The sequence below is a fragment of the Nerophis lumbriciformis genome, linkage group LG11 (genome assembly GCF_033978685.3).
Source record: "Nerophis lumbriciformis linkage group LG11, RoL_Nlum_v2.1, whole genome shotgun sequence".
In the NCBI taxonomy this organism is placed as follows: domain Eukaryota; kingdom Metazoa; phylum Chordata; class Actinopteri; order Syngnathiformes; family Syngnathidae; genus Nerophis; species Nerophis lumbriciformis.
Window position 1 is genome coordinate 18138328 of NC_084558.2, and position 16410 is coordinate 18154737.

Genomic DNA, 16410 nt, shown 5'->3' on the forward strand with positions numbered 1-16410 from the left:
TCAAATCCTGCTGGTAACATGTCTGTATTTGGAATACTAGACGAATTGTACATAAGATCACCGCAAGAGGACGGGCTGGTCTGAGCTTTAGTCTTTCCTGTGGTCACTGGGTTAAGAAGAAACCAATGAATCAGTAAAAATAGTAGTATGTTTGAAGAGTTTTACACATGTCTGTCTAAATAATGAAAAACATGTGAAGACAACGTTAAATCCATGGCAAGCCAAAGTATTTGATAGCCCTTTGCGCAAACAGTCTTAAACATGTTATCATGGCAATTGAATGCAATGTTTAGTCCATTGCAGCCCAGACTGCGCGATAGCCTTTCACAAAAACAACTGTGTGCGTGTTATCATGGCCGAGTGGTTAAGGCGATGGACTAGAAATCCATTAGGGTCTCCGCGCGCAGGTTCAAATCCTGCTGGTAACGGAACTGATTTTGAAGGACTACACAATTCGTACATGAGATCACCGCGAGAGGAAGGGCAGGCTTGAGCTTTAGTCTTTCCTGTGGTCACTGGGTTAAGAAGAAACCAATGAATCAGTAAAAATAGTAGTCTGTTTGAAGAGTTTTACACATGTCTGTCTAAATAATGAAAAACATGTGAAGACAACGTTAAATCCATGGTAAGCCAAAGTACTTGATAGCCCTTTGCGCAAACAGTCTGAAACATGTTATCATGGCAATTGAATGCAACGTTTAGTCCATTGCAGCCCAGACTGCGCGATAGCCTTTCACAAAAACAACTGTGTGCCTGCTATCATGGCCGAGTTGTTAAGGCGATGGACTAGAAATCCATTGGGGTCTCCCTGCGCAGGTTCAAATGCTGCTGGTAACGCAATCAAATTTGAAGGACTTAACAGTTTATACATGAGATGACAGGCGGGTCTGAGCTTTAGTCTTTCCTCAGACCAGCCCATCCTCTCAAGGTGATCTCATGTACGAATTGTGTAGTCCTTCAAACACAGATGCGTTAACAACAGGATTTGAACCTGCGGCAGGGAGACCCCAATAGATTTCTAGTCCGTCGCCTTAACCACTCGACCATGATAACACACACACACACACACACACACACACACACACACACACACACACACACACACACACACACACACACACACACACACACACACACACACACACACACACACACACATATGTTTTTGTGAAAGGCTATCGCACATTCTGGGTTGCAATGGATTAATAATAATAATAATAATAATAATAATACCTGGGATTTATATAGCGCTTTTCTAAATACCCAAAGTCGCCTTACATGTGTGTGTGTGTTTGTGTGTGTGTGTGTGTGTGTGTGTGTGTGTATGTGTGTGTGTGTGTGTGTGTGTGTGTGTGGGGTGGGGGGATAAAAACAACTTTATTAGGAAAGAAAACTAAGAAAAGAAAAAAAAAAGAAAAATAATAAAGAAACACCAAGGGCAGGGTCAGTTTAGAAAGGCTAATGTGAAGAGGTGAGTTTTTAGGGTGGTTTTGAAGGTAGGGAGGGAAGGGGCATCTCTGATGTGCCTGGGGAGAGCGTTCCAGAGAGAGGGGGCAGCCACGGAGAAGGCCCTGTCGCCCCAGGTTTGGCGCCTGGTCTTGGGGACCTCCAGGAGGCCGGCATTACTAGACCTGAGGGAACGGGACGGGACGTGTGGCTGGAGGAGGTCAGAGAGGTAGGGTGGAGCCAGGTTATTGAGTGCCTTGTAGGTGGTGAGGAGTATTTTAAAGGTGATTCTGTATTTGTCAGGCAGCCAGTGGAGGTCATGAAGGACAGGTGTAAAGTGCTCTCTGGAGTGGGTTCCGGTGAGCAGGCGGGCAGCAGAGTTCTGGACATATTGCAGTTTGTTGAGGGTTTTGGAGGTGATGCCGTAGAGGATGCTGTTGCAGTAGTCTAGCCGGGATGAGATGAAGGCGTGGATGAGGGTTTCGGCAGCAGAGGATGTGAGGGAGGGCCGGAGACGGGCAATGTTTCTGAGGTGGAAGAATGCCGTTTTGGTGATGTGGTTTACGTGGGGGAGGAGTGAGAGGGTAGGGTCGAAAATTACACCTAGATTGCGGATGTGGGTGGAGGTAGTGACAAGGGAGCCGTCGATGTTTAATGAAAAGTCCTGAGTGGAGCGAGTGAGGGAGTCGGGGCCAATGATAATTATTTCAGATTTGTTGCAGCTGAGTTTTAGAACGTTTTTTTGCATCCAGGTTTTTATGTCTGTGAGGCAGGTGGTGAGGGTGTAGTGGGTGGCTGTGGTGATGGTCGTGGTGGAAATGTATAGTTGTGTGTCGTCGGCATAGCAGTGAAATTGAAGGCCGTGGTGTCGGAGGATCTGACCGAGGGGTAGGAGGTAGATGGTGAAGAGTAGGGGGCCAAGTACTGAGCCCTGGGGGACGCCGTGGGTGACTGGGGCAGTGGAGGAGGTGCAGTTGTTGGTTGAGATTAATTGCTGACGGTCAGAGAGGTAGGATTTCATCCAGGAGAGGGCAGTGCCTGATAAACCAAGGGAGGAGTGATAGGAGGATGGAGTGGTTGATGGTGTCGAAGGCAGCACTAAGGTCGAGGAGGATGAGGATGGAGAGGGAACCAGAGTCGGCGGAGAGGAGGATGTCGTTGGTGACCTTGAGGAGGGCAGTTTCTGTGCTGTGGAGTGAGCGGAAGCCGGATTGGAACGTTTCGTATAGGTTATTGTGGTGAAGGTGGGATTTGATTTGGGAGGCAACTGCACGTTCGAGAATTTTAGAGAGGAAGGGGAGGTTGGAGATGGGCCTGTAGTTGTTGGGGGAGTTGGGGTTGAGACCGGGTTTCTTGAGAATGGGGGTGATGGCAGCCAGCTTGAGGGCAGGAGGGACAGAGCCAGTGGATAGGGAGGAGTTAATTATAGTGGTGATGAGAGGTGAGAGTGAGGGGATGGGATTGGGTCGAGGATGCAGGTGGAGGCTTTCATACTAGAAGTTATGGAGGATAGGTCAGTTGTGGTGATTTCGGAGAAGAAGTTGAGTGGGTGGTTGGAGAGTAAAGGGGGGCATGAGAGAGGTGAGAGAGGAGGCGGCCAGTTCAGAGTGGATGGTGTTGATTTTTGATTGAAAAAATGATAAACATTCTTCACATTTGCTGGTGGTGAATGAGGTGGTGGTGGTGTCCATGGGTTTGAGGAGTTGGGTTACGGTAGAGAAGAGTATCTTGGGATTGTTGCTGCCGGATTGTATGACGGAGGAGTAGTGGGAAGTGCGTGCATTGTTGAGGGCATCTCTGTATTCCTGTTGGTGTAGTGTGTAGATGTCCAGGTGAACAGTGAGACCGGTTTTCTTTGAGAGCCGTTCAAGCTGCCGGCCCTTAGCTTTAGGGTGACAGAGGTGGTCAGTGTGCCAGGGGGCGGTGTGGGTGTAGGAGACAGTTTTGGTTTTTATGGGGGCGAGTTGATTGAGACAGGAGGAGAGTGCGCTGTTGTAGCTGTTAACCAGTTCAGTGGGGGAGGCGTTCAAAGTGAGGGTGTGATCGGAGGTGGTGTCAGTCAGTAGGGCGGAAGAGAGGGTGGGTGGATTGATTTCATGTTCCGGTATGATATGAAGCGTCGCTGCTTGATAAGGGGGGTGGGGATGTCTATGTCCAGGGTGAGGGCCAGGTGGTCTGAGAGGATGTCTGAGCATGACAGAGGAGAGGAGAGAGGAGTTGGTGGAGGGACAGCGATCCGTGATTTGCGGGAGGTACCCGCGCCGGCTGCGTGTTGTTGCTGCTAGGGCAGGGTGGCTGGAGGCTGGCTAGCTGTTAGCCACCAGCTGCGGAGCGGTGGCTAGTTAGCCGCCAGCTAACCAGGGAGCTGCGCTGATGATGCTGGTTGTCGGCTAGCCCTGAAGCCACCAGCTAACCAGGGAGCTGCGCTGATGTTGCTGGTTGTCGGCTAGCTCTGAAGCCGCCAGCTAACCAGGGAGCTGCGCTGATGTGGCCGGTTGCCGGCTAGCTCTGAAGCCGCCAGCTAACCAGACAGTCGGCGGGTAGCCAGGAGGGCTATCCGCGGTGCAATCTGCATTCCGGGAAACAGCTCGTAGTGGCAGGTTGTTGCTGGGCGATGGTAGCCAGGAGAATCAGTGGAATCAGCAGGTGAGTGAGACATCTGTCATCTGTCACAAAATAATCCAAGCTGATGCCAGGCTTAGATTTAGAAAATCTTTATTGTCCCCGAGGGGCAATTTGGTTTGCAGCAGTAGTCATTAAAAAAACAAGGTTCAACAGTAAAACGAGGTACAACAGTAAAAAACAAGGTGCAACAGTAGAAATGAAGTACAACAGTAAAAACAAGGTACAACAATAAAACAAGGTACAAATACATAAAATACATAAAACATGCAAACCATCATGAAAGCATTGAGCTAAAAACTAAAAACATTTGTAAAACAATAAAAACTAATCATCACACGTCGCTTCCCACTAAAGTGACTGCATAGCAGCTAAGCTTGTTTAAGAAGCTCGTTTATAAAGGCAACAGCTGAGGGAACAAAGGATCTTATGTATCTGTTGTTTTTGGCCTTTCTATTAGTAAGGGCGTACCTGCATCCTGAGGGTAAGAGTCTAAACTCTGAGAAGAGAGGGTGCTGAGGGTTGACCAGAATTGCCTTTGCCTTCTGGATGACTGGCCTGATAGATCTGGTTCAGGAGGTTCAAGGTAGTGCCTATGGTCTTTTGGCACACCTTGATTATACCACCCAATCTATTTTTATTGGCCACACTGAGGTTACCAAACCAGGAAGTGATGGAATAAGTTAAAATAGATTCAATACAAGTTGAATAGAACATCCTCATCAGTGTCCTATCAACCTGAAAGCCCCTCAGTCTCCTCAAGAAAAACAGCCTCTGATTGGCCTTCTTACAAATACGGTCAGTGTTGGCATCTAAGGTCAATTTATTGTCTAAAATTGTGCCTAGATACTTGTAATCATGGACTATCTCAACAGCAGAGCCATTAATGAGAATGGGTGCTTTGGCAGGGGGATCACGGCGAAAGTCAATGTCATCTCCTTCGTTTTATCGCCATTAAGCTCCAGGTACGAATCATCGCACCATTTTACGAAGTTCTCCAGAACAGGACCGTGGTCTAACTCTTTGTCCTGCAGGAGGCTGACTATGACCGAGTCGTCGGCAGGTGACGAAGTGGGTAAAAGTTGACAAGTAGAAAGCTACACACTTAATACACACTTAGTATAAAACAAAACAAAACAAAAAAGATACTAAGTCGCATAAAAACTAAAACTAAGGCTAAGGAAGGAGAAGCGGCGAACAAGCGAGACGCCAGCGTCCTCTCAGTCCTGTCCGTACCTCAATATGTTGTCTTTAAACTTTGTACTCAATTGTCTTTATTTCGGTGTGTGGAAATTTAACAATTAAGACAGGCATGTGGAAGGCCCTTTAAAGTAAGCATAATTTTTACTGGGTAAAAGGTATCTTTAAAAAACATTGTGACCACAGCAAGGTTAATGTCCCAGACCAGCCAGTCCTCAAGCAATGTCAAAATATTTCATGTGATGAAATAAATCAATTTGTTTACGCATTTCTTTGACAGCGTTATTTTTAAAGTGACATAATATGTCGCCACAAGCTTACAATATCTCAAAGAAACGCATAATTGAAAATCAGTGTATTTGTCATTCGATGAAAATATGTACGTTCATGTTTAAAGGGGCTTGATTCATTGAACCCAACCAGGATTGCTCTTGTCTTGACAGTGTTGTATTTCTTTGTCCATTTGTCATGTTGCAAAAAAGCTGGCACAAGTGGCAAAAAAGACTGAGGAAGTTGAGAAATGCTCATCAAACACTTATTTGGAACATCCCACAGGTGAACAGGCTAATCGGGAACAGGTGGGTGCCATGATTGGGTATAAAAGCAGCTTCCATGAAATGCTCTGTCATTCACAAACAAGGATGGGGCAAGGGTCACCACTTTGTAAACAAATGCGTGAGCAAATCGTCGAACAGTTTGAGAACATCATTTCTCGACGAGCTACTGCAAGGAATTTAGAGATTTCACCATCTACGATCCGCAATATCATCAAAAGGTTCAGAGAATCTGGAGAAATCACTGCAAGGCCGAAAACCAACATTGAATGTATGTGACCTTCGATCCCTCAGGTGGTACTGCATCAAAAACCGACATCAGTGTGTAAAGGATATCACCACATGGGCTCAGGAACAATTCAGAAAACCACTGTCAGTAACTGCACTTCGTCGCTACATCTGTAAGTGCAAGTTATGCAAAGCGAAAGCCATTCATCAGCAACACCCAGAAATGCCGCCGGCTTCGCTGGGCCCGAGCTCATCTAAGATGGACTGATGCAAAGTGGAAAAGTGTTTTGCGGTCTGACGAGTCCACATTTCACATTGGTTTTGGAAACTGTGGACGTCGTGTCCTCCGGATCAAAGAGAAAAAGACCCATATGAACTGTTATAGGCATTAAGTTCAAAAGCCAGCATCTGTGATGGTATGGCGGTGTATTAGTGCCCAAGGCATGGGTAACTTACACATCCGTGAAGGCACTTATTTCAGCAAGACAATGCCAAGCCACATTCTGCATGTGTTACAACAGCGTGGCTTCGTAGTAAAAGAGTACGGTTACTGGACTGGCCTGCCTGTAGTCCAGACCTGTCTCCCTTTGAAAATGTGTGGCGCATTATGAAGCGTATAATACGACAACGGAGACCCCGGACTTTTGAACAACTTAAGCTGTACATCAAGCCAGAATGGGAAATAATTCCACCTGAAAAGCTTCAAAAATTGGTTTCCTCAGTTCCCAAACGTTTATTAAGTGTTGTTAAAAGGAAAGGCCATGTAACACAGTGGTAAAAATGCCCCTGCATGTGCCAACTTTTTTGCAATGTGTTGCTGCCATAAAATTCTAAGTTAATGATTATTTGCAATGTAAAATTCAATTTCTCAGTTCGAACATTAAATATCTTCTCTTTGCAGTCTATTCAATTGAATATAAGTTGAAAAGGATTTGCAAATCATTGTATTCTGTTTTTATTTATGATTTACAGAATGTGCCCACTTCACTGGTTTTGGGTTTTGTACTTATAGCTGCCAATAGATACCTGTTGATGTATTAAACCTATTTTAGTTTAGCTAGGGTAATAATTCAGACACACAATATATGGGTTGTATCAGTATTATAAGTTGTTCGAGGACTTTGTGACCACATTAGAAAACAGCCGTGACCTTAGACCTTCTGTCCATGAGAGGGTCTAAGTCGGAAGAGGGACTGCAGCGGAAATGGTCCGGTGTCAAGGAGATTGAGGTTGAGCTACAATGGCTGATGACAGCTCATTCATCACAGCCAAGGTATCCATTCTACCGAAGAGAGCACATTCTACTCCAACTGTGCATCTGGCTCACTTAATTAAAAATGGGAACAGAGTAAACAATCTCAAGGATTTCTCCCCCTCACAGTGTTTTGATGTTAAGCTCTTCATTCCAAAAACATGTTTTGATTATTCATTCTGTTCTGCCGCCTTGTTGTCAGCACTATGTAAAATGTAAAGTGTGATTGTGTATGAATGAGATAATGCCTTTAAGCAGGGGACCTTAACCTTTTTTACTATTCGAAGTGGCCCATTCATATCTTACAGGATTGAAGCTCCTGGTTTAATGGCCAAGACGTTACATTGTAAATCAATTACTGTTTTCTTTATTTGGTTAAGTAGCAGCGTTAATTTTGTTGACTAAAAATTTTTGTCGTAGTTATCGTCATCCATTTTCTAGCGCATTATCCCTTTCGGGTTCGCGGTGGGTGCTGGAGCCTATGTCAGCTACAATCAGGCGGAAGGCAGGATACACCCTGGACAAGTCCCCACCTCATCGCAGGGCAAACAGAGATAGACAGACAACATTCACACTCACATTCACACTCTAGGACCAATTTAGTGTTGCTAATCAACCTATCCCCAGGTGCATGTCTTTGGAGGTGGGAGGAAGCCGGAGTACCCGGAGGGAACCCATGCAGTCACGGGGAGAACATGCAAACTCCACACAGAAAGATCCCGAGCACAGGTTCGAACTCAGGACCTTGGTATTGTGAGGCAGACGCACTATCCCCTCTACCACCGTGCTGCCCACTACAACCTAATTTTCCTTAACTGAAATAGAATGATAGAATAGAACAAATACATGCTGACTAAAACAAGGACAAAGTTTATTGATAATTTAGTCAACAAATAAAAACAAGCCAAAAATGTTGGCAGAGACAAATTCCAACCATATTTAATTTTGTCTTTAGGCAGATGGGAAAGGTTAGGAATCTTTCCATTCACAGTAGCATGTGGGAGAGGGGTGGGTGGTAAATCCCAAAGGGGATCCAATCAGAACTAATGTCTTTGCAAGGCATGGTGTTGGGATTTTTTGCTGGGAAACAAGACTGTATTTGGGGTTTACCAATAATCTGTAGATATGATGACCGCAATAAAACTCCCACCGGTTAGTATTACCCTTTTTAACTCAAATGATCGAAAAACAAAAGATTGATAACTGCACTTTGATAAACTCAAGGACTTGCTAGCATGAAAACATTAACATCTTTTCCCATTAAGAAACAATATAACCCAATCTAAACTCATATAAACACATTACTGTCTGAACAACTAAGATATTGAATTATGCACATTAACCCTACAAGCTGTGCTCTCTTAACACGGAATTATAATGATCGATCTTTTCTCAAAGGAAAAGAGATGAGGTGTTTTATGGTGCAATCAAGGGCCACTGAAGAGGATGGCACAACGCCCTCCATAAGTAATCTATAATTATAATAGATTTTAATTTTTATGCACTTTAATACATTTTCAAGTGCTGCAGTTCAAACCAATATTTAAAACAATAAAAGTTTAGCCATCAAAACAGATACAACTCTAACACTAAAACACTATCAGTGACGCATAAGAAACACAAGACATGTAAAATAGTGTTCTTTTTAACATTGTATCTATTTATTTCAGTTCTGTTTCAAAAAATATCCTGGTCCAAATATTTCAGTGTGTGTATAAATATTTTTGAGCACATTAAACAATACTACAATAATAATAACTGTAATCATTGTGGTCACAATAACCGTGATATGAAATTCTCGTATTGTTACTGCAATTTGTCTTCCAAACTTGGAAAATAGAGAAGCCATATGGACGCACTTCACCTTGGCCGCAATAGACAACAAGACACGTTGTAAACCCTATGGCTCGATTTTCTCCAGTTTAGAATACAACCAACTTGAAACACCGTCTGTAGACTAACCTTCCGGACATCTATGCAACAGTAAGTAGGCCGAAGTCAATAATTCGAAATTCCTCATATTGATTGAATTACGGCCGCTTACTCTACCATTACTTCTGTAGTACACCATAAGCGAGCTTGTCCGCCAATTAAATATGCCAAGATACCTATACAGTGCACTTTATTTGATGTCCTCGGCACACTGTTCAGCTAATGTTTGCACAACTTGACAACCCAAAAGACCAAATTTTTCAAGCTAACACACAGACAAAGACAGATATGTGGGATATACTGTTTACATGTTCTAAATCTATAACACTGGTTGATGTATTTAAACTGGACAGTGGACATGATGCAGTGTAGTTATACACAATATAGAATAAAACTAGTTTGTTTCTTTATATGACCATTTTTGTCATACATTTTCCAACATTTGAAAAAAAAATGCATAATTTCAGCTAAAATAACAACACACAGTAAGGTTAGTGTAAAACTTGTGGACTTATTAACACCTTCATAGAGTGCAGGTTTTGTTGTGAATTTAGTTTTTGTGATGCTCTTCAGGCCAGCGCGGTGATACAGGTGTTCGTGCTTGTGCCTCACAAGCCCGGGGTTCAATCCCCGTGCTCGGGTTCTTTCTGTGTGGAGTTTGCATGCTCTCCCCATAACTGCCTGGGTTCCCTTCTCCCACCTCCAAAGACATGCACCTGTGGATAGGATAATTGGCAACACTAAATTGGCCCTAGAGTGTGAAAATTGGCCCTGTGATGAGGTGGGGGACTTGTCCATCTTCCGCCTGAGTGCAACTGGGATAAGCTCCAGCACCCCCTGCGACCCTAAGAGAGTCAAGCGGTATTAAATGGATGGAAGGCGATGCTCTGCAATAAATAATAAAAATTGTACTCACTCGACTCATTAAATATGGTGGGCCATCGAGCATCTGTTGTCATAGCGTTCTGGGCGACATTTTGTTACGAGGGTTTCATAAAGCACGGCGAGTCTAAATAAAAGAAAGCAAATCTGAGCAAAACGTAAGAGTTAAGCTTTGACCAAAGGCTTCAATCATAAATGAAGCTTTCAGCACATACACTAAAACACACTGTAGCATTAATACATGTAGCATCAGATCAGCCTAGAGCAGGGGCCGGCAACCTTTACCAGTCAAAGAGCCATTTTGACCAGTTTCACAAATTATAGAAAACAATGGGAGCCGCAAAAATTTTTGAAATATTAAATGAAATAACACTGCATACAAAGGTTTTTATTTGCTTTGTACTATGTATAAACCAGGGATCTCAGACACGCTGCCCACATCTTTTAATGGAATTTTTAAGCTGGTGCGGCACGCGGGTTTTAAAGGAATAGCGCTTGTCAGCGTCATGCGTGCCGTGATGATACAGCATATAGCGCCCACTACAACCAGTGTGCCTGATCAGCCACATGTTGAGTGTGCCTTTCGCTTGATCACGTAGGTGACAGCAAGGCATACTTGCTCAACAACCACACAGGTTACACTGACGGTGGCGGTATAAAAAAAACTTTAACACTCTTACTAATAATGCGCCACACTGTGAACCTACACCAAACAAGAATGACAAACACATTTCGGGAGAACATCTGCACCGTAACACAACATAAACACAACAGGACAAATACCCAGAATCCCATGCAGCCTAACTCTTCCGGGATACATTATACACCCCCGCTACCAAACCCCGCCCACCGAAATGTGTTTGTCATTCTTGTTTGGTTTTGGTTCAAAGTGTGGCGCATTATTAGTAAGAGTGTTAAAGTTGTTTTATATGGTCACCATCAGTGTAACCTGTGTGGCTGTTGAACAAGTATGCCTTGCTGTCACGGACGTGTGCAAGCAGAAGATGTATATTATATATCAAATGTTGGGCTGGCACGCTGTTAATACAGATTGCAGAGGGCGCCAAATGTTGTACCATCATGGCACGCCCTTATTATAGCTGTAAGGGTGAAAATCGGTGAATATTAATCCCGGGAGTTTTCTGCGAGAGGCACTGAAATCCGGAAGTCTCACGGGAAAATTGGGGGGTTCAGCAAGTAAGCTGCTGAGCCGCATCAGAGTGATCAAAGAGCCGCATGCGGCTCCGGAGCCGCGGGTTGCCGACCCCTGGCCTAGAGCCTCTGCTAAACTCTCAAATAGGGGAAGAAAAAGTTTTAGGGTCTTTGTCACTGAACTTAGGAACCAGCCGCTAATCACAACCTTTTGTCCTTGCATTCCCAATGTGCGCAAGTCACCCATTGAACCATCCCCAACATTGCCTTGTCTCATTAACTCAAGTTTCTGCCGCTCAAACTCAAGTTTAGCAATTTCAACTCCTGTTTCCTTTTCTCACTTTCCTGCTTCACCTGTACTCACAATTGCTTAGCCTGTACTCAATCAATCAACCAATCAATCAAAGATTACGTATGTAGCTCTTAATCACAGGTGCCTCGAAGGGCTGCACAAACCACATTGACGTCCATGGTCTGAACCCATATGCGGGTATAGAAAAAAACGCAAAATCCAAAATGGGAAAACACAGAAACCCTGGGAAGGGGTCGCAGATGTGGGGACCTCCTTCCTGGGTGACCGGCTATAATGGATGCCAAGTGGGTACAGATATGACACATTATTTGTGATAATGCGAGAGTTCAGTCCAGTGTGGGCAAGCAGGGGGTTACAGGAGGTCTCCATCCAGGTCATAGAGGAGTACTGTTTTTTTTTTAGTTTTATTGCGGGAGTAAACTGGAGCATATTTTATTAATTAATATAATGAGGGAACGCGTCACTTCGCCTGCTGCTTTATGCTTGTCTCAACACCACAAAGCTATAGAAAAAGCCTGAGGTGAAGGTTGCATTTCTCCTTATACTAAAATAACTGAGGGAGACTGAGGGAAGTTCTTTGAAAAGCAAACGAGTTGATACTAATCATCATGATTCAAATATGTGGGGATTCACCGCTTTTTCTCTCTCCAATCCCTTTGCAATTACTTGAATGGAAACCCAGAAAAATAGTATGCCTTTTCTCTCTTCTTAACACGTCACATCTGTAAAGTCTCGTTAGATTGTGTGCATTCATAAATATATATGAAGAGATAATCCCCAAGCGCAGAGAAAAAAGTGCTGACTGGACACTGACACCATTTTGCTGATTGCATACGGTAGTATTGCCTTGCGGTTATGTCAAACAGGCGGGAAGAGGCAGTCAAGGACATGATTTGATTTGGGTCAGTGGAGGTATATCAGCTGGTCGACACATTTTTCTTCACTATAAGCCTGTATTATCACTCGTGCGCATTGAACCGAACACACCCGCTGTGGAAATGAGAGTATACATCCCAGCCGTTATCACCTTGTTATGCATGTGCTTGCATCTACATGTGTAAAGTACTATATACTGTATAATGTTGGGGAAAATGATAATGTGTTTTTGTGACTTCTATCTAACCGTGGATCTGACATTGAGATGCTTATCACAAATATAACAATTTAGTTATTCTGCAGAAGATTCTGTTTATAAAGAGACTCACACTATTTTCATATCAACTATCAATGTCATGTTTTTTTTATAAATTTTTACCACTGCAAATAATTGTTGGTTTTCTGAAAAGCAAAAACTATTTGAACTATTTATATAGTTTTCTGAAGGCGCTAGCCAAGAAATAATAATTTAACCGTTTGTTGGTGAAGTCATTCATCATCTTCTCTGAAACAAGAAGTAGCTTACTAACAAAAACAATATGGTGAAGTATGATATGGTGTGTTGTATTTGTTTCAGACAATCTTAATATGTTACAATAAGGAACACATGGGCTTTCAAAAATAACAAATTAATGTGATGTGCAAGTCATAAACGAAGCGTTTAAAACTCGCAAGTTTTTTACTTAATCGGCACTCATGGGTTGTCGTCGCCATTATCTCGGTCAGTGAGTCGTCCTGCCACGCTAGCCAATTAAGAGAATAAACCATGTAATATGTCATTAATTATGCCCCTGTTAGTCTAACTGTGTTTGTATAAATGTGTTAGCCCCATAGAAACAGCAACAAATATGTTTCTTGCCTCAAATCAACTCTCCTTTTCACTTCCTGTCTGAGCTGAATCACTCGCTGTGTCACAGCTCAGGTGTTTGATGACGACTTACCGAATCACAGATACTGAGTGAACAAACTACGAAATGAACGATGGGTCCCACTGAATCATGATGATTAAACAATGATTCAGTAACACACACTCACTGGTCATTGGGGGCGGGACCATTGACGTCGGCGAGTAAGGAAGGAACCATTGAAAACTGATATCGTGTCTTTGTGAGCCTGTTGTACTCTGTTATAGTTAGTTATTGTATTTAATATTGAAGTATTAAATCTGTAATTGTAACTATTGTTAATTTGTTTTTTAATATTTAGTTTTTATTTTGTAAATAGAATTCACATAGGTGAGCATTTCCTGCGGTGTATGCCACCTTTTCACCTGCAACAGGCACTGTTGGAACACTTCTGCCGTAACATATAGATAGACTTTAAATTATACCACAATGGACCCCCGTGACCCCGAGAGGCACAAGCAGTACAAAATAGATGGCTGGATGGATGGCAATATAGCAATCTCATTCGATTTGCATTAATATTATTAGTAGTGCGCCTTGTGACGGTTGACAGATGACAGTGAGACTTCTGCAGTCACCAATCATGTGCTACATTTTAACCATGTGCTCTGTGCTGAGTCAATCAAGTGAGTCGTGTGTGAGGTACTTCACATACATTTTGTGACGAGTGAATCAAGTGAACTAAGTATATCGGTTCACTTTCGTAAGTGACTCTCAGGTACCCGAGTCAGTAAAAATAATCATTTACCATCACTACCACTCAAGTGGGTCTGACGCCACGAGCCTCTCAAATGGGTCCTCCTCCGACGACGCTTCCTGCCGCGCCTCCACCACTGCAGTCAGCTCCAGCCTCGCCTCAAGCTCTGCAGTCAGCTACTTACAGCTACTTCTTCGACACCTCTTCCTTTCTCGCCACCAGCTTCATCTCCAGTGGGTCTTCCGACGACGCCATCAACGCCGTCTCCAGTGGGTTTTCTGACAACGCCACCAACTTCGTTTCCAGTGGGTCTTCCGACAATACCACCAGCTCGACCTCCGGCCTAGCAGCCTGCCCCAGCTTAGCAGTGTGCTCCAGCCCAGCAGCCTGCTCCTGCTCAACCTTTAGCCCAGCAGCCTACTCCCGCGCGACCTCCAGCAAATCAGCCTGCACCAGCCCAGCAGCCAAATCGAGCTCAGCAGCCTGCTACTGCTCAATCTCTAGCCTAGCAGCTTGCTTGCCCGGCGTGGACGCGACCGTCAGGCGCTCGCAGCCTGCCTCCTCCGTCGGCTACAGATGTGGCCAGTCCATGGATGCCCCTGCGCTATCAGCAGCCACTCCCAGCACTATGGTGTGGACCACAATGGCTGCTGAGGAAATATTTTTGCCAATGTCTACGGTTTCTGGGACTACTTCAGTGTCGTCTGTTTATTATTAAGGAAGGATAAGTGACATTAGTAGCAGTACGGTGTCACAGGGGTTAGTGCGTGTGCCTCACAATACAAAGGTCCTGGGTTCGATCCTGGGCTCGGGATCTTTCTATGTGGAGTTTGCATGTTCTCCCCGTGACTGCGTGGGTTCCCTCTGGGTACTCCGACTTCCTCCCACCTCCATAGACATGCACCTGGGGATAGGTTGATTGGCAACACTAAATTGGCCCTTGTGTGTGAATGTGAGTGTGAATGTTGTCTGTCTGTGTTGGCCCTGCGAAGAGGTGGCGACTTGCCCAGGGTGTACCCCACCTACCACAACCCCAATAGGGACAAGTGGTAAAAAATTGATGGATGGATGGAAGTGACATTTGTTACTAAAGCAGTATAGGCCTATTGTATCTGGTGAATTTCTGTATTTACTTATAAGGACATCTTACATTATTGTTACACTAAGTTAAAGTCTATTAGGGCAAATAACAGGAATACCTACTCAATTGTTATTTGAATGTATATTTGTATAATAATATTGGAGTTCATTTTATGATTATGTGTTGCAATACTCTGTACCGGTACATGTTTTGTATTTGATTTATTACTGGCAGTCATTAAAGAAGTGAGCAGAACAAAGTTGTGTCCGTGTATCTGTATACTCAAACATCTCCCTTCTCAGGGCGATTACAATAGCAAGGGGTATGTGTTTGTGTATAGACATAAACAGTTTTGAAACTACAATTGTATGAATGGAGATCGTTTTAACCTTGTATATGCGTTTTTGAAACTCTCCGTGTTCAAGTGGACATGGCCTTAATGTGCACGAGGATGACCCTCCTGTGCCCAGACCAAAAATATGTGTCAGACAACTATCAATATACTTTAAGGATATCCTTCTTTCATACTGAAACTTCAAATGATTCCTCAATACCTGAAGTCATATGTGATGGATAACATTAAAACAATGCAGAAAATGTGTTTGCATGAAATTACACTAAGTCTTTTTTCTGCATCTTTTAAAGGAATGTGTTACACATTGACATAACTGATAGCCAGATAATCTATATTAAAGCAAGCCCTTCAGCAAAAGATTTCAATGTGTACATGTAAATGTGTGTTTGCATGGATAGGATCCTATTCATATTCATATGCAATGCTATGCCATCTGATCAAAACTTTGGACATTTTCATTAATAAATAATACAATTGTCAATATGGCACGGGCCAAAAAGTTGAGCTCTGTACTTAAAAATGGCCCCAAGGCTGTACTTTGGACACCTAGTTTTCTAACGTTTCTGTTTTCCTATTTCCTATTTCTGTCCTGGTTACTTTTACGTCCATATTTTTGCAACTCCCTCAGCCAATTCTAGAGTAAAAAGGCTTGCTTGTCCTCTCTTTGGAAGGCCCTCTAAACACATACAATACATAAACAACGAGGCAAGGGCATACAATGGGATTAAATGTGATTAAACACGGTACGATTTGCCGCTTAGTTCTCTTCGTGCTCAGCGTGACATGGTGAAACGGTCTTTAAAACCACATTACAGATTTAAATCCTTTTTTGTGGTTTACTCTTAGGCACAATAGCCACAGGCAACTCTATTGTTTTATTATTTTTTATTTAAAAACACAATAACTATTACTCCT

At 43.5% G+C, this 16410-nt stretch overlaps 3 non-coding genes across 3 annotated transcripts; 2 read left to right on the forward strand and 1 right to left on the reverse strand.

The window, feature by feature from the left end:
- Positions 1-346: 346 nt before the first annotated feature.
- Positions 347-428, forward strand: trnas-aga (transfer RNA serine (anticodon AGA)). The gene has a single exon. It is a non-coding gene; the product is annotated as a tRNA-Ser (tRNA).
- Positions 429-755: 327 nt separating this feature from the next.
- On the forward strand, positions 756-837 carry trnas-aga (transfer RNA serine (anticodon AGA)). The gene has a single exon. It is a non-coding gene; the product is annotated as a tRNA-Ser (tRNA).
- Positions 838-970: 133 nt separating this feature from the next.
- trnas-aga (transfer RNA serine (anticodon AGA)) lies at positions 971-1053 on the reverse strand. Its single transcript has one exon. It is a non-coding gene; the product is annotated as a tRNA-Ser (tRNA).
- Between the last annotated feature and the right edge of the window lie 15357 nt (positions 1054-16410).